The sequence below is a fragment of the Arachis stenosperma genome, chromosome 9 (assembly GCF_014773155.1).
Source record: "Arachis stenosperma cultivar V10309 chromosome 9, arast.V10309.gnm1.PFL2, whole genome shotgun sequence".
In the NCBI taxonomy this organism is placed as follows: domain Eukaryota; kingdom Viridiplantae; phylum Streptophyta; class Magnoliopsida; order Fabales; family Fabaceae; genus Arachis; species Arachis stenosperma.
The window spans coordinates 53,204,643-53,223,663 of record NC_080385.1 but is presented as its reverse complement, the minus strand read 5'-3'; the positions used below and the strand labels follow the sequence as shown (position 1 = coordinate 53,223,663).

At 37.7% G+C, this 19,021-nt stretch overlaps 1 non-coding gene across 1 annotated transcript; it reads right to left on the bottom strand.

The window, feature by feature from the left end:
• Window positions 1–18,233: 18,233 nt before the first annotated feature.
• Window positions 18,234–18,341, bottom strand: LOC130953989 (small nucleolar RNA R71). Its single transcript, XR_009076148.1, has one exon. It is a non-coding gene; the product is annotated as a small nucleolar RNA R71 (small nucleolar RNA).
• Window positions 18,342–19,021: the final 680 nt, after the last annotated feature.

The window sequence follows — 19,021 nt, the reverse complement described above, 5'->3', positions numbered from 1 at the left end:
GTTTCTAATTCAAAATAACAAGAAGTACATGAATTTCAAATTTATCCTTGAATTTAGTTTAATTATATTGATGTGGTGATAATGCTTTCTGTTTTCTGAATGAATGCTTGAACAGTGCATATTTTTGATCTTGTTGTTTATGAATGTTAAAATTGTTGGCTCTTGAAAGAATGATAAACAAAGAGAATGTTATTGACAATTTGAAAAATCATGAAACTGATTCTTGAAGCAAGAAAAAGCAGTGAATAACAAAAGCTTGCGAAAAAAAAGCAAGCAGAAAAAGCCAATAGCCCTTAAAACCAAAAGGCAAGGGTAAAAAGGATCCAATTCTTTGAGCATCAATGGAAAGGAGGGCCCAAGGAAATAAAATCCAGGCCTAAGCGGCTAAATCAAGCTGTCCCTAACCATGTGCTTGTGGCATGCAGGTCCAAGTAAAAAGCTTGAGACTGAGTGGTTAAAGTCGTGATCCAAAACAAAAAGAGTGTGCTTAAGAGCTCTGGACACCTCTAACTGGGGACTTTAGCAAAGCTAAGTCACAATCTGAAAAGGTTCACCCAGTCATGTGTCTGTGGCATTTATGTATCTGGTGGTAATACTGGAAAACAAAGTGCTTAGGGACACGGCCAAGACTCATAAAAGTAGCTGTGTTCAAGAATCAACAAACTTAACTAGGAGAATCAATAACACTATCTGAAATTCTAAGTTCCTATAGATGCCAATCATTCTAAACTTCAAGGGAAAAAGTGAGATGCCAAAACTGTTCAGAGGCAAAAAGCTACAAGTCTCGCTCATCTAATTAGAACTAATATTTATTGATATTTTGGAATTTATAGTATATTCTCTTCTTTTTATCCTAATTGATTTTCAGTTGCTTGGGGACAAGCAACAATTTAAGTTTGGTGTTGTGATGAGCGGATAATTTATACGCTCTTTGGCATTGTTTTAGGTAGTTTTTAGTAGGATCTAGCTACTTTTAGGCATGTTTTCATTAGTTTTTATGCTAAATTCACATTTCTGGACTTTACTATGAGTTTGTGTGTTCTTCTGTGATTTTAGGTAAATTCTGGCTGAAATTGAGGGACCTGAGCAAAACTCTGATAAAAGGCTGACAAAGGACAGCTGATGCTGTTGGATTCTGACCTCCCTGCACTCGAAATAAATTTTCCGGAGCTACAAAACTCCAAATGGCGCGCTCTCAACGGCGTTGGAAATTAGACATCCAGAGCTTTCCAGCAATATATAATAGTTCATACTTTATTCGTGATTAGATGATGTAAACTGGTGCTCAACGCCAGTTTCATGCTGCATTCTGGAGTCAAACGCCAGAAACACGTCACGAACCAGAGTTGAACGCCAAAAACACGTTACAACTTGGCGTTCAACTCCAAAATAAGCCTCAGCTCGTGTAAAGTTCAAGCTTAGCCCAAGCATACACCAAAGTGGGCCCCGAAAGTGGATTTCTGCACTTAAACTTATTTCTGTAAACCCTAGTAACTAGTTAGTATAAATAGAACTTTTTACTATTGTATTTTCATCTTTGGTCTCAGTTTTATTTTATTATCCATCCTAGGAGACTATTGATCACGTTTTGGGGGGCTGGCCATTCAGCCATGCCTGAACCTTCATCACTTATGTATTTTCAACGGTGGAGTTTCTACATACCATAGATTAAGGGTGTGGAGCTTTGCTGTACCTCAAGTTTTAATGCAATTACTACTATTTTCTATTCAATTCCGCTTGTTCTTATTCTAAGATATTCCTTGCACTTCAACATGATGAATGTGATGATCCATGACACTCATCATCATTCTCACCTATGAACGCATGACTGACAACCACTTCCGTTCTACTTTAGGCCGGGCGCATATCTCTTGGATTCCTTAATCAGAATCTTCGTGGTATAAGCTAGAATTGATGGCGGCATTCATGGGAATCCGGAAAGTTTAACCTTGTCTGTGGTATTCTGAGTAGGATTCCAGGATTGAATGACTGTGACGAACTTCAAACTCGCGATTGTTGGGCGTGATGACAAACGCAAAAGAATCAAGGGATTTTATTCCAACATGATCGAGAACCGACAGATGATTAGCCGTGCTATAACAGAGCATTTGGACCATTTTCACTGAGAGGATGGGATGTAGCCATTGACAACGGTGATGCCCTACATACAGCTTTCCATGGAAAGGAGTAAGAAGGATTGAAGGAAGGCAGTAGAAAAGCAGAGATTCAGAAAGGACACAGCATCTCCTTGCACTTATCTGAAATTCCCACCATTGAATTACATGAGTAACTCTATCTTTATTTTATGTTTATTATTTATTATTATTCGAAAATCCATAACCATCTATTATCTGCCTGACTAAGATTTACAAGGTGACCATAGCTTGCTTCAGACCAACAATCTCTGTGGGATCGACCCTTACTCACGTAAGGTATTACTTAGACGACCCAGTACACTTGCTGGTTAGTTGTGCGGAGTTGTGACTAAGTGTGATTCACGTTTGAGAGCGCTACCAAGTTTATTGGCGCCATTGTTGATGATCACAATTTCGTGCACCAAGGTTCATCCTCCCAAGTCTCATCACCAAATAGCTTCGCATTCAGCTTCATGATTGCTCCTAAATACTGGGCAACTTGCCCTTCAGCAATGTCTTCATCTTCTTCAGAAGATGAATAGTCATCAGAGCTTATGAATGGTGAAAGAAAGTTCAATAGAATCTCTATGGTCTCTGTATGAGCCTCAGATTCCTTTGGTCCCTCAATGGGTTACTCCTTAATGGCCAGTGGACGTTCCCTGATGTCTTCCTCACTGGAAATCACTGTCTTTTCACTCTCTCCAGGTTCGACCATGTTGGTCACAGTTATGGCCTTGCATTCTCTTTCGGGATTCTCTTCTGTATTGCTTGGGAGAGTGCTAGGAGGAGTTTCAGTAACCCTTTTACTTAGCTGACCCACTTGTGCCTCTAAGTTTCTGATGGAGGACCTTGTTTCATTCATGAAACTGAGAGTGACCTTAGATAGATCAGAGACTATATTTGCTAAGCTAGATGGATTCTGCTCAGAATTCTCTGTCTGTTGCTGAGAGGATGATGGAAAAGGCTTGCCATTGCTAAACCTGTTTCTTCCACCATTATTATTGTTAAAGCCTTGTTGAGGCTTTTGTTGATCCTTCCATGAGAAATTTGGATGATTTCTCCATGATGGATTATAGGTGTTTCCGTAGGCTTCACCCATGTAATTCACCTCTGCCATTGTAGGGTTCTCAGGATCATAAGCTTCTTCTTCAGAAGATGCTTCTTTAGTACTGTTGGATGCAGCTTGCAATCCATTCAGACTCTGAGAAATCATATTGACTTACTGAGTCAGCATTTTGTTCTGAGCCAATATGGCATTCAGAGTATCAATTTCTAGAACTCCTTTCCTCTGAGGCGTCCCATTATTCACAGGATTCCTTTCAGAGGTGTACATGAATTGGTTATTTGCAACCATTTCAATGAGTTCCTAAGCTTCTGCAAGCGTTTTCTTCAGGTGAATAGATCCATCTGCAGAATGGTCCAATGATATCTTAGACAATTTAAACAGACCATCATAGAATATATCCAGGATGGTCCATTCTGAGAGCATGTCAGAAGGACACTTTTTGGTCAGTTGCTTGTATCTTTCCCAAGCTTCATTGAGGGATTCACCTTCTTTCTACCAGAAGGTTTGAACATCCACTCTAAGCTTGCTCATCTTTTGAGGAGGAAAGAATTTGGCTAAGAAAGTCGTGACCAGCTTATCCCAAGAGTTCAGACTATCTCTAGGTTGAGAGTCCAACCATATTCTAGCTCTATCTCTTACAGCAAAAGGGAAAAGCATAAGCTTGCAGACCTCGGGATCAACTCCATTGGTCTTAACAGTATCACAGATCTGTAAGAATTCAGTTAAAAATTGAAAAGGATCTTCTGATGGAAGTCCATAGAACTTACAATTCTGTTGCATCAGAGAAACTAATTGAGGCTTAAGCTCAAAATTGTTTGCTCCAATGGCAGGGATTAAGATGCTTCTTCCATGGAAGTTGGAAGTTGGTGTAGTAAAATCACCAAGCACCTTCCTTGCATTGTTATTGTTGTTGGTTTCGGCCATTACTTCTTTTTCGAGATTCTCTATAAGGTTTTCTCTGGATTGTTGTGCTTTAGCTTCTCCTAGCTTCTTTTTCAGAGTCCATTCAGGTTCAGGGTCAGTTTCAACAAGAACGTTCTTGTCCTTGCTCCTGCTCATATGAAAAAGAAGAGAACAGAAAGGAAGAGGAATCCTTTTTGTCACAGTATAGAGATTCTTTAAGGTGTCAGAGGAAAATAAGAATAGAAAGGTGAGGTAGATATAAGCGAATTCGAACATATAAGGAATGAGAGAGTCCGAATTGCTAGTACAGGAGAAGTGTTAGTGATTAAATAGAAAGAGATGAGAGGGAGGTAATTTTCAAAAAATTAAATCAAAATTTAAAATAATTAGTTAATTAAAAACAATTTTGAAGAATGGTTAATGGTTTTCGAAAATCAAAAGTGAGAAAGTGGTTAGGTGGTTTTGAAAAAGATAAGAAATAATAAATTTGAAAAGATAAGAAGTTAGAAAGAAATTTTGAAATTAGAATTTAAAAGGATATGATTTGAAAAAGATATGGTTTAAAAAGATATGATTGGCAAACAATTTGAAAAGATTTGTTTTTTAAAATTGATAGCTTGGCTAACAAGAAACTAAAAGATATGATTCTAAAATTCAAATATTGAATCTTTCTTAACAAGAAAGTAACAAACTTGAAATTTTTGAATCAAGATTTTTGAAAATAGTGAAAGAAAAATGAGAAAGATTTGAAATTTTTTTGAAAAATATATGATTGAAAAGATTTGATTTTGAAATATATGATTTCAAAAATAAGAATTAAAACATTAAAATTTGAAAAAAGATTTGAATTGAAAACAAAATCTCCTCTCCTGTGCCATCCTGGTGTTAAACGCCCAGAATGGTATCCATTCTGGCGTTTAATGCCCAAAATACTACCCTTTTGGGCGTTTAACGCCTAGCCAGGGTACCTGGCTGGCGTTGAATGCCAAAAATGCTTCCTTACTGGGCGTTTTTCTGAACGCCCAGCTTTTCTCTGTGATTCCTCTGCTGAATGTTCCGAATTTTCAATTCCCTGTATTATTGACTTGAAAAGATATATTTTTTAATTTTTGAATTTTTAATGATGAGAGAGACAAACAACAAAATGAATTAAAACATAAGAATGCAAGATCAAAACAAATAATGCATGCAAGGACACTTTGAATGTCAAGATGAACACCAAGAACACTTTGAAGATCATGATGAACATCAAGAACATATTTTTGAAAATTTTTTTAAAAAAAAAAGACATGCAAGGCACCAAACTTAGAAGTTTGTATACTATGGACACTAACAAATTGAGAATGCATATGAAAAACAACAAATCATACAAAACAAGAGAATTTAAAGATCAGAACACAGAAAATCTTCAAGAACAACTTGAAGATCAATAAAGAACATAATGCATAGAATTTCGAAAAATGCAAGAAAAAAAAGAAAACATGCAATTGAGACCAAACTTAAAATTGACTCTAGACTCAAACAAGAAACACAATATTTTTTTTTTTTGTTTTTTTTTTATTTTATAAATTTTTTTGTATTTTTTCGAAAATTATTTTTGGAAAAGAAAATAAGAAACTTAAAATTTTTAATAAGAATTCCAGGAATCATGCAATGTTAGTCTAAAGCTTCAGTCTAAAAAATATTAGACATGGCTAGGCAAGCTTCAGCAAGACATTACATACAACAGCCAAATTGATGGGAATCAACTAGCTCCTGTGATGATTAAGGCATCCTCTGAAACTCTAGAATTTATTCTTAAAAATTCTCAAGAACAAAATAAAAAGAAAAATACCTAATCTAAGCAACAAGATGAACCGTCAGTTATCCAAACTCGAATAATCCCCAGCAACGGCGCCAAAAACTTGGTACACAAAATCATGATTCACACTTTTCACAACTCCGTGCAGCTGACCAGCAAGTGCACTGGGTCATCCAAGTAATACCTTACGTGAGTAAGGGTCGATCCCACGGAGATTGTCGGCTTGAAGCAAGCTATGGTCATCTTGTAAATCTCAGTCAGGATGATTCAAATGGTTATAAAGCTTTGATAATTAAAAGATAAATAAACATAAAATAAAGATAGAGATACTTATGTAATTCATTGGTGGAAATTTCATATAAGCGTATGGAGATGCGTTATTCCTTCTGAATCTCTGCTACTGTCTTCATTCAATCATTCATACTCATTTCCATGGCAAGCTGTATGTTGGGGATCACCATTGTCAATGGCTGCCTCCCGTCCTCTCAATGAAAATGGTCCTCTACGGTTTCTGTACGGCTAATCAACTTTCGAATTTGTCGTCTCGGATGAAAAATACCAGGCACAGCTACCGCATGGCTAATCAACTGTCGGTTCTCGATCGTGTTGGAATAAGATCCAATGATCCTTTTGCACACTGTCACTGTGTCCCATAGTCGCGAGTTTGAAGCTCGTCACAGTCATCCCTTCCCAAATCCTACTCGGAATACCACAGACAAGGTTTAGACTTTCCGGATCTCAGGAATGCTGCCAATTGTTTCTAGCCTATACCACGAAGGTTCTAATCTCATATTCAGATGCCCCATTTTCAGAGGGAAAATTATGTGAATCGTTGATTAGAGACCCAAGAGATATGCATTCAAGCTTGTTTTCATGTAGAACGGAAGTGTTTGTCAGGCACGCGTTCATAAGTGAGAATGGTGATGAGTGCACTTGATCATCACATTCATCATGTTTTTGTGTATGAATGGATATCTTGGAATAAGAATAAGCTTGAATTGAATAAAAGAACAATAGTACTTTGCATTAATACTCGAGGAACAGCAGAGCTCCACACCTTAATCTATGAGGTGTAGAAACTCCACCGTTGGAAATACATAAGTGATAATGGTGTTCATTGGTTTCGGCCCCAGAGAGGGAACCAGAATAACCAAGACCTAGGTCTAAGGACTAAACGTCCAAAAATACTCAGTACAATAGTAAAAAGTCCTATTTATACTAAACTTGTTACTAGGATTACAAAAATAAGTAAATGATGCAGAAATCCACTTTCGGGCCCACTTGGTGTGTGCTTGGGCTGAACATTGAAGCTTTCGTGTGTAGAGACTTTTATTGGAGTTAAACACCAGCTTTTATCTTATTTTGGGCGTTTAACTCCAGCTTTTATCCTGTTTCTAGCGTTTAACGCCAGAATAGGGAAGGAAGTTGGCGTTTGAATGCCAATTTGCGTCGTCAAAACTCAGGCAAAGTATAGACTATTATATATTGCTGGAAAGCCCAGGATGTCTACTTTCCAACGCAAATAAAATCGCGCCAATTGGTTATCTGTAGCTCCAGAAAATCCATTTCGAGTGTAGGGAGGTCAGAATCCAACAGCATTTGCAGTCCTTTTTCAGCCTTTGAATTAGATTTTTGCTCAGGTCCCTCAATTTCAGCCAGAAAATACCTGACATCACAGAAAAATACACAAACTCATAGTAAAGTCTAGAAATGTAAATTTTTCTTAAAAACTAATAAAATATACTAAAAAGTAGCTAGATCATACTAAAAATTACCTAAAAACAATGCCAAAAAGCGTATAAATTATCTGCTCATAACTTGCCTTCATAGTTAGAGGTTAACTAAGTGGAGCAAGAACAATTGTTGTCACAATTGATGATGATAATGAGGATAGGACTTCTAGTTCTCATACCTTGCCAAGAGTTTCTTAGTATTAGTTTATTTCTTTTGCAATTTATATTTCTTGTCTTTTAATTCAAAAACCCCAAAACATACTTCATAGCCAATAACAAGAACACTTTATCGCAATTCCTAGAGAGAACGACCCAAGGTTTGAATACTTCGGTTATTTTATTGGGGTTTGTTACTTATGACAACCAAATCTTTGCATGAGAGGATTCTTTTTTGGTTTAGAAACTATACTTGCAACGAGAATTTATTTGTGAATTCTTTACCATCAAAAATCCGTTCATCAGTCGCTCTGTCCGAACTAAAGGAGGGAAACTAACTCTCTCCTCAGGATCGGGTGACATTAATTCATAATTCTTCTCATCCTCCCTACGCTCACAGATCCTATGAAATCGCCTATGTTTCTCACAGTACTTAAGGTCGGCTACGGTAACACACATCAGGACTATGGAGTCTAGCCAATCGCCCATACCAGCAGGGACCTTGGTGGACATCTCGACAATGTTCTTACGAGAAGACATATAGCAAAGTACACTGATGAGCGGATAATTTATACGCTTTTTGGCATTGTTTTTAGGTAGTTTTTAGTAAGTTCAAGCTACTTTTAGGGATGTTTTCCTTAGTTTTTATGTTAAATTCACATTTCTGGACTTTACTATGAGATTGTGTGTTTTTCTGTGATTTCAGGAAATTTCTGACTGAAATTGAGGGATTTGAGCAAAACTCTGAAAAAGGCTGACAAAAGGACTGCTGATGCTGTTGGATTCTGACCTCCCTGCACTCGAAATGGATTTTCTGGCGCTACAGAACTCCAATTGGTGCTCTCTCAACGGCGTTGGAAAGTAGACATCCAGGGCTTTCCAGCAATATATAATAGTCCATACTTTATTCGGAAATTGATGACGTAACGTGGCGTTAAACGCCAAGTTCATGCTGCTGTCTGGAGTTAAACGCCAGAAAAACGTCATGATCCGGAGTTGAACGCCCAAAACACGTCATAACTCGGAGTTCAACTCCAAGAGATGCCTCAGCTCGTGGATTGATCAAGCTCAGCCCAAGCATACACCAAGTGGGCCCCGGAAGTGGATTTATGCATCAATTACTTACTCATGTAAACCCTAGGAGCTAGTTTATTATAAATAGGATGATTTACTAATGTATTAGACATCTTTGGTCTCAGTTTTGTTTTATTCTTCATCCTAAGAGGCTATTGATCACATTTAGGGGGCTGGCCATTCGGCCATGCCTGAACCTTTTACTTATGTATTTTCAACGGTGGAGTTTCTGCACACCATAGATTAAGGGTGTGGAGCTCTGCTGTACCTCAAGTATCAATGCAATTCTATTTTCTTTTATTCAATTCTCTTTTATTCTTATTCCAAGATATTCATTCGCACCCAAGAACATGATGAATGTGATGATTAGATAACCCTCATTATCATTCTCACTTATGAACGCACGTAATTGACAACCACTTCCGTTCTACATGCAACAGAGCTTGAATGCGTATCTCTTAGATTCCCCAACAGAATCTTCGTGGTATAAGTTAGATAGATGGCGGCATTCATGAGAATCCGGAAAGTCTAAACCTTGTCTATGGTATTCCGAGTAGGATTCTAGGATTGAATGACTGTGACGAGCTTCAAACTCCTGAAGGCTGGGCGTGATGACAAGCGCAAAAGAATCAATGGATTCTATTCCAACCTGATTGAGAACCGACAGATGATTAGCCATGCGAGTGACAGCCGCAGAGGACCATTTTTACTGAGAGGATGGGATGTAGCTACTAACAACGGTGATGCCCTACATACAGCTTGCCATGGAAAGGAGTAAGAAGAATTGAGTTGAAGCAGTAGGAGAGCAGGCGTCCTTGAGCCATACAGTATCTCCATTCGCTTATCTGAAATTCCTACCAATGAATCTGCATAAGTATTCTATCCCTTTTATTATTTCATCTATTTTCTTATTATTAATTTCTGAAACCATAAACAATTTTTATCTGCCTAACTGAGATTTACAAGGTAACCATAGCTTGCTTCATACCAACAATCTCTGTGGGATCGACCCTTACTCACGTAAGGTTTATTACTTGGACGACCCAGTACACTTGCTGGTTAGTTGAACGGAGTTGTGAATTCAACCAGTGCCATAATAATGATTTCTCTCAAAATAGTTAGAACATGGATCACAATTTCGTCCACCAAGTTTTTGGCGCCGTTGCCGGGGATTGTTCGAGTATGGACAACTGACGGTTCATCTTGTTGCTCAGATTAGGTAATTTTCTTTTCAAAAATCTTTTTCAAAATTTTTCTTTTCTTTTTCGTTTTTCCAACTTTGTTTTCGAAAAAAAAATTAATTAATAAAAATACAAAAAAAATCATAAAATCAAAAAAACCAAAAATACTTTGTGTTTCGTGTTTGAGTCTTGAGTCAATTTTTAAGTTTGGTGTCAATTGCATGCTTTAAAAATTTTTCTTGCATTTTTTTCGAAAATTCCATGCATTCATAGTGTTCTTCATGATCTTCAAGTTGTTCTTGGTAAGTCTTCTTGTTTGATCTTGATGTTTTCTTGTTTTGTGTTGTTGTTGTTTTTCATGTGCATTTTTCGTTTGTTAGAGTCCATGCATTAAAGATTTCTAAGTTTAGTGTCTTTCATGTTTTCTTTGCATCAAAAATTTTCAAAAATATGTTCTTGATGTTCATCATGATCTTCAAAGTGTTCTTGGTGTTCATCTTGACATTCATAGTGTTCTTGCATGCATTTTGTGTTTTGATCCAAAATTTTTATGTTTTGGGTCATGTTTGTGTTTTTCTCTCTCCTCATTAAAAATTCAAAAATAAAAAAAATATATCTTTTCCTTATTTCCCTCCAAATTTTCGAAATTTTGGGTTGACTTGGTCAAAAAAATCTTAAAAATTAGTTGTTTCTTACAAGTCAAGTCAAAATTTCAATTTTAAAAATCTTATCTTTTTAAAATCTTTTTCAAAAATCATATCTTTTTCATTTTTTCTATTTTTCGAAAATTTCAAAAACATTTTTCAAATTATTTTCAAAATCTTTTCCTTATCTTTACATCATATTTTCGAAAATTCACTAATAATTAATGTGATTGGTTCAAAAATCTGAAGTTTGTTACTTTCTTGTTAAGAAAGGTTCAATCTTTAAGTTCTAGAATCTTATCTTGTAGTTTCTTGTTAGTGAAGTAAATAATTTCAAAATTTTTGAATTAAATCTTTTTATCTTTTATTTTGATCTTTTTCAAAAATTTTATCTTTTTCAAAATTTGATTTCAAAAAAAATCTTATCTAACTTCTTATCTTCTTATCTTTTTTTCAATTTTGATTTCAAATCTTTTTCAATCAACTAACTAACTTTTTGTTTGTTTCTTATCTTTTTCAAAACCACCTAACTACTTCTCCCTCTTCAATTTCGAAAATATCTCATCCTTTTTCAAAATTCTTTTTAATTCTTAATTTAAATTTAATCTTATTTCTTATCCAATTTTCGAAAATCACTAATTCCTTTTCAAAATTATTTTCGAATTCTCCCTCCTCTTCTCTTCTTCTATTTAATTATTTAATTACTAACACTTCTCTTCACCTCTCTTCATCCAAAAATCTGAATCCTCTTCTTCATTCTTCTACCCCTTTCTTTTTCTACTAACATAAGGGAATCTCTATACTGTGACATAGAGGATTCCCCTTTCTTTTCTTGTTTTCTTCTCTTTCATATGAGCAGGAACAAGGATAAAGGCACTCTTGTTGAAATTGATCCAGAACCTGAAAGGACTCTGAAGAGAAAATTAAGAGAAGCTAAATTACAACAATCCAGAAACAACCTTTCAGAAATTTTCGAACAAGAGAAGGAGATGGCAGCCGAAAATAATAATGCAAGGAGAATGCTTGGTGACTTCACAAAGCCAACGTCCAAGTTTGATGGAAGAAGCATCTCCATTCCTGCCATTGGAGCCAATAACTTTGAGCTGAAACCTCAGCTAGTTGCCTTGATGCAACAAAACTGCAAGTTTTATGGACTTCCATCTGAAGATCCCTATCAGTTTTTAACTGAGTTCTTGCAGATCTGTGAGACTGTAAAGACGAATGGAGTTGATCCTGAAGTCTACAGACTCATGCTTTTCCCTTTTGCTGTAAGAGACAGAGCTAGAATATGGTTGGATTCACAACCCAAGGATAGCCTGGACTCATGGGATAAGCTGGTCACTGCCTTCTTGGATAAATTCTTTCCTCCTCAAAAGCTGAGCAAGCTAAGAGTGGATGTTCAAACCTTCAAACAAAAAGATGGTGAATCCCTCTATGAAGCTTGGGAAAGATACAAGCAGCTGACCAAGAGATGTCCATCTGACATGTTCTCAGAATGGACCATATTAGATATATTCTATTATAGTCTCTCTGAATTTTCGAAAATGTCATTGGATCATTCTGCAGGTGGATCTATTCACCTGAAGAAAACGCCTGAAGAGGCTCAAGAGCTCATTGACATGGTTGCAAATAACCAGTTCATGTACACTTCTGAGAGGAATTCTGTGAACAATGGGATACCTCAAAAGAAAGGAGTTCTTGAAATTGATACTCTGAATGCCATATTGGCTCAGAACAAAGTGTTGACTCAACAGGTCAACATGATCTCTCAAAATCTGAATGGATTGCAACATGCATCCAACAGTACTAGAGAGGCAGCTTCTGAAGAAGCTTATGATCCTGAGAACCCTGCCATGGCAGAGGTTAATTACATGGGTGAACCTTATGGAAACACCTATAACTCATCATGGAGAAATCATCCAAATTTCTCCTGGAAGGATCAACAAAAGCCTCAACAAGGCTTTAACAATGGTGGACGTAATAGGCTGGACAATAGCAAGCCATATCCATCATCTTCTCAGCAACAGACAGAGAATTCTGAACAAAACACTTCTAATTTAGCCAATGTAGTCTCTGATCTGTCAAAGGCCACTTTCAGTTTCATGAATGAAACAAGATCCTCCATTAGAAATTTGGAGGCACAAGTGGGCCAGTTGAGTAAGAAAGTCATTGAAACTCCTCCCAGTATTCTCCCAAGCAATACAGAAGAGAATCCAAAAGGAGAGTGCAAAGCCATTGACATAGTCAATATGGCCGAATGCACAAGGGAGGAGGAGGACGAAAATCCTAGTGAGGAAGACCTCCTGGGACGTCCCTCAAGCAAGAAGGAGTTTCCTATTAAGGATCCAAAGGAATCTGAGGCTCATACAGAGACCATAGAGATTCCATTAAATCTTCTTCTGCCATTCATGAGCTCTGAAGACTATTCATCCTCTGAAGAGGATGAAGATGTGACTGAAGAGCAAGTTGCTCAATATTTAGGAGCTATCATGAAGCTGAATGCCAAGTTGTTTGGTAATGAGACTTGGGAACGTGAACCTCCCTTGCTCATTAATGAACTGGATTCTTGGATTCAGAAAACTCTACCTCAAAAGAAACAAGATCCTGGCAAGTTCTTAATACCTTGCACCATAGGCACCATGAACTTTGCAAAAGCTCTGTGTGATCTGGGGTCAGGGATAAATCTTATGCCACTCTCTGTAATGGAGAAGCTGGGGATCATTGAGGTACAACCTACCTTGTTCTCATTGCAACTGGCAGACAAGTCATTGAGACAAGCTTATGGGTTAGTAGAGGACGTTCTAGTAAAGGTTGAAGGCCTTTACATCCCTACTGATTTCATAATCCTAGACACTAGGAAGGAAGATGTTGAATGTATCATCCTTGGAAGACCTTTCCTAGCCACAGCAGAAGCTGTGATAGATGTCAATAAAGGAGAATTAGTCCTTCAATTGAATGGGGAATACCTTGTGTTTAAGGCACATGGTCATCCCTCTGTGACAAAAGAGAGTAAGCATGAAGAGCTTCTCTCAGTTCAGAGTCAAGAAGAGCCCCCACAGTCAAACTCTAAGTTTGGTGTTGGGAGGCCACAACCAAACTCTAAGTTTGATGTTAAAATCCTATATCCAAACTCTAAGTTTGGTGTGGACAACTATACAACATTGACCTGAGCACCTTGTGGCTCCATGAGAGCCACTGTCAAGCTATTGACATTAAAGAAGCGCTTGTTGGGAGGCAACCCAATTTTATTTATCTAATTTTATTTTATTCTATTTTATTGCTATTTTGTGTTTTATTAGGTACATGATCATGAGGAGTCACGAAAAAATCAAAAAAAATTAAAAACAGAATCAAAAACAGCAGAAGAAAAAAATTCACACCCTGGAGGACGCACAGGCTGGCGTTCAACGCCAGTAAGATGCATCTGGCTGGCGTTCAACGCCAGAACAGAGCACCATTCTGGCGCTGAATGCCAGAAACAAGCAACATCCTGGTGCTGAACGCCAGGAATGTGCCCAGAGAGGAAAACTGGCGCTGAACGCCAGTAACAAGCATGGAACTGGCGTTCAACGCCAGAAACATGCTTTACATGGGCGTTGAACGCCCAGAATATGCACCAATGGGCGTTTAAACGCCAGAATGATGCATGAAGGCATTTTACATGCCTATATGGTGAAGGAATGGTATTTCTTTACACCTCAGGATCCTGTGGACCCCACAGGATCACCTCAGGATCTGTGGACCCCACAGGATCCCCACCTAACATATTCCCACCTTACCTTTTAATCCTAATCACACTCTCCTAATCCAAAATCACTCTTCCCCATGTCACACTTCCCAACACCTTTCACCAATCACCTTAACTCCTCTTCCCAATTACCCCATTCACCACTCACATTGATGAGCGGATAATTTGTACGCTTTTTGGCATTGTTTTTAGTATGTTTTTAGTATATTTGGTTGAGGTTTTAGTATATTTTTATTAGTTTTTAGTTAAAATTCACTTTTCTGGACTTTACTATGAGTTTTTGTGTTTTTCTGTGATTTCAGGTATTTCTGGCTGAAATTGAGGGACCTGAGCAAAAATCTGATTCAGAGACTGAAAAGGACTGCAGATGCTGTTGGATTCTGACCTCCCTGCACTCGAAGTGGATTTTCTGGAGCTACAGAAGCCCAATTGGCGCGCTCTCAACGGCATTGGAAAGTAGACATCCTGGGCTTTCCAGCAATATATGATAGTCCATACTTTGTCCAAGATTTGATGGCCCAAACCGGCGTTCAAAGTCACCCTCAGAATTCCCAGCGTTAAACGCCGGAACTGGCACCAAAATGGGAGTTAAACGCCCAAACTGGCATAAAAGCTGGCGTTTAACTCCAAGAAGAGTCTCTACACGAAAATGCTTCATTGCTCAGCCCAAGCACACACCAAGTGGGCCCGGAAGTGGGTTTTTATGTCATTTACTCATCTCTGTACACCCTAGGCTACTAGTTCTCTATATATAGGACCTTTTACTATTGTATTTTCATCTTGGTTCTTCTGGTTCCCTCTCTGGGGCCGAAACCAATGATCACTTTTGTTCTTATGTATTTTCAATGGTGGAGTTTCTACACACCATAGATTAAGGTGTGGAGCTCTGCTGTACCTCGAGTATTAATGCAATTACTATTGTTCTTCTATTCAATTCCGCTTGTTCTTTGTCCAAGATATCACTTGTTCTTCAACTTGATGAATGTGATGATCCGTGACACTCATCATCATTCTCACCTATGAACAAGGTGACTGACAACCACTTTTGTTCTACAAGCAATCAAGGCTCTAGTGTTTATCTCTTGGATTCCTGATACACGATGCATGGTTGATCGCCTGACAACCGAGTGCTCGCCTGACAAACGAGCCAGCCATTCCTTGAGATCAGAGTCTTCGTGGTATAGGCGAGAACAGATGGCGGCATTCATGAGAATCCGGAAGGTCTAAACCTTGTCTGTGGTATTCTGAGTAGGATTCAATGATTGAATGACTGTGACGTGCTTCAAACTCCTAGCAGGCGGGGCGTTAGTGATAGACGCAAAAGAATCACTGGATTCTATTCCGGCCTGACCGAGAACCGACAGCTGATTAGCCATATGCTGTGACAGAGCATAGGAACATTTTCACTGAGAGGATGGGAGGTAGCCACTGACAACGGTGAAACCCTACATAAGCTTGCCATGGAAAGGAGTAAGAAGGATTGGATGAAGACAGTAGGAAAGCAGAGAGACGGAAGGGAAGGCATCTTCATACGCTTATCTGAAGTTCTTACCAATGAATTACATAAGTACCTCTATCTTTATCTTTATGCTTTATTCGTATATCACTATACCCATTTGAGTCTGCCTGACTAAGATTTACAAGGTGACCATAGCTTGCTTCATACCAACAATCTCCGTGGGATCGACCCTTACTCACGTAAGGTATTACTTGGACGACCCAGTGCACTTGCTGGTTAGTTGTGCAAAGTTGTGTAGTGATCACCATTTCGCGCACCAAGTTTTTGGCGCCGTTGCCGGGGATTGTTCGAGTATGGACAACTGACGGTTCATCTTGTTGCTTAGATTAGGTATTTTTCTTCAGAGTTCTTAAGAATGAATTCTAGTGTTTCAAGGTGATGTTCTTATCATCACCAAAGCTGATTGATTCTCATCAATTTAGCTCTTGAATGCAATGTCCTGCTGAAGCTTGGCTAGCCATGTCTAATTCCTTTAGACTAAAGCTTTAGACTAACATTGCATGATTCCTGGAATTCTTATTAAGAATTTTGATACCTTTATTTTCTTTTCCATATAATTTTCGAAAAAGCACAAAAAAATTACAAAATCATAAAAACCAAAAATATTTTATGTTTCTTGTTTGAGTCTAGTGTCTCATCTTAAGTTTGATGTCAATTGCATGCATTCATTCATGTGTCTTAAGGATCTTCAAGATGTTATTGATGATTTCCTACTCTAATCTTTAAATTCTCTTGACTTGAGTGTTTTGTGTGTCTCATATGCATTCTCATTAGTGTCAGTAGTATACAAACTGCTAAGATTGGTGTCTTGCATGCATTGTTATTTGATTTTAGTTGCATTTTGATTATTAAAAATCCAAAAATATTTTTAATTTGTGTCTTCTCAAGTCAATAATACAGAGAATTAAAGATTCAGAACATACAGCAGAGGAATTGCACAGAAAAAGCTGGGCGTTCAAAACGCCCAGTGAAGAAGGACAAACTGGCGTTTAAACGCCAGCCAGGGTACCTGGTTGGGCGTTTAACGCCCAAAAGGGTATAGTTTTGGGCGTTAAACGCCGGATTTTGTTTTCAAATCAATTTTTTTTTTTGAAGTTTTCAAAGTTTTTCAAAATCAAATCTTTTTCAAATCATATCTCTTCAATCAAATGTTTTCAAAATCAATTTCTTTCCTTTTTCAAAGATACTTGCTAACAATTAATGATTTGATTGAACATTTCAAGTATGTTGCCTATTCTGTTGAGAAAGGTTTAATGTTTGAATGATATCTTTTCTTGTTAGGCAAGTCATTAATTTTTAAAATCAAATCTTTTTCTTAAAATTGTTTTCAAATCATATCTTTTCAATCACTTATTTTTTAAAACCAATCATATCTTCTTGACCTCATCTTTTTCAAAATAGTTTTCAATCAAATCTTTTTGACTTCTAATTTCAAAATCTTTTGCAAAAATCACTTGATTTCTTTCCCACTTTTATTTTCGAAAATCAATTAAGTGTTTTTCAAAATGTTTTCAAAGTCTTTTACTTAATTTTCGAAAATTACTTCCTTTCCTCTAACATCCTTCTATTTATGGACTAACACTATTCCTTAATGAAAAATTCGAACTCCTTCTTCTTTGATAAGTTCGAATTTTCTACTTCTGTCTTCTACTTTTCTTTTCCTCTGACACCTCAAGGAATCTCTATACTGTGACATAGAGGATTCCATATTTTCTTGTTCTCTTTTCTTTCATATGAGCAGGAACAAAGACAAAGGCATTCTTGTTGAAGCTGACCCTGAACCTGAAAGGACCTTGAAGCGAAAGCAAAGAGAAGCTAAGGCACAACTCTCTACAGAAGACCTAACAGAAATCTTCAAAGAAGAAGACATGGCAGCCGAAAACAACAACAATGCAAACAATGCAAGGAAGGTGCTGGGTGACTTTACTGCACCTACTCCCGACTTTTATGGGAGAAGCATCTCTATCCATGCCATTGGAGCAAACAACTTTGAGCTTAAGCCTCAATTAGTTTCTCTAATGCAACAGAATTGCAAGTTCCATGGACTTCCATTGGAAGATCCTCATCAGTTTTTGGCTGAGTTCTTGCAAATCTGTGACACTGTCAAGACTAATGGGGTTGACCCTGAGGTCCACAGACTTATGCTATTCCCTTTTGCTGTAAGAGACAGAGCTAGGACATGGTTGGACTCACAACCTAAAGAAAGCCTGGACTCATGGGAAAAGCTAGTCAATGCCTTCTTGGCAAAGTTCTTTCCACCTCAAAAATTGAGTAAGCTTAGAGTGGAAGTCCAAACCTTCAGACAGAAGGATGGAGAATCCATCTATGAAGCTTGGGAAAGATATAAACAATTGATCAGAAAATGTCCTTCTGACATGCTTTCTGAATGGAGCATCATAGGTATTTTCTATGATGGTCTCTCTGAACTATCCAAGATGTCTTTGGATAGCTCTGCTGGAGGATCTCTTCATCTGAAGAAGACGCCTACAGAAGCTCAAGAGCTGATTGAAATGGTTGCAAATAACCAATTCATGTACACTTCTGAAAGGAATCCTGTGAACAATGGGACAAATCAGAAGAAAGGAGTTCTTGAGATTGATACTCTGAATGCCATTCTGGCTCAAAACAAGATATTGACTCAACAAGTCAATTTGATCTCTCAAAGTCTGTCTGGAATGCAAAATGCACCAAGCAGTACTAAGGACGCTTCATCTGAAGAAGAAGCCTATGATCCTGAGAACCCTTCAATGGAAGAGGTAAATTACCTAGGAGAACCCTATGGAAACACCTATAATTCTTCATGGGGAAATCACCCAAATTTCTCATGGAAGAATCAAGAGAGACCTCAACAAGGTTTCAACAACAATAATGGTGGAAGAAATAGGTTTAGCAATGGCAAGCCTTTTCCATCATCTTCTCAGCAACAGACAGAGAATTCTAAGTAGAACCCCTCTGACTTAGCAACCATGGTCTCTGATCTAATCAAAACCACTCAAAGTTTCATGAATGGAACAAGGTCCTCCATTAGAAACTTGGAGGCACAAGTGGGACAGCTGAGCAA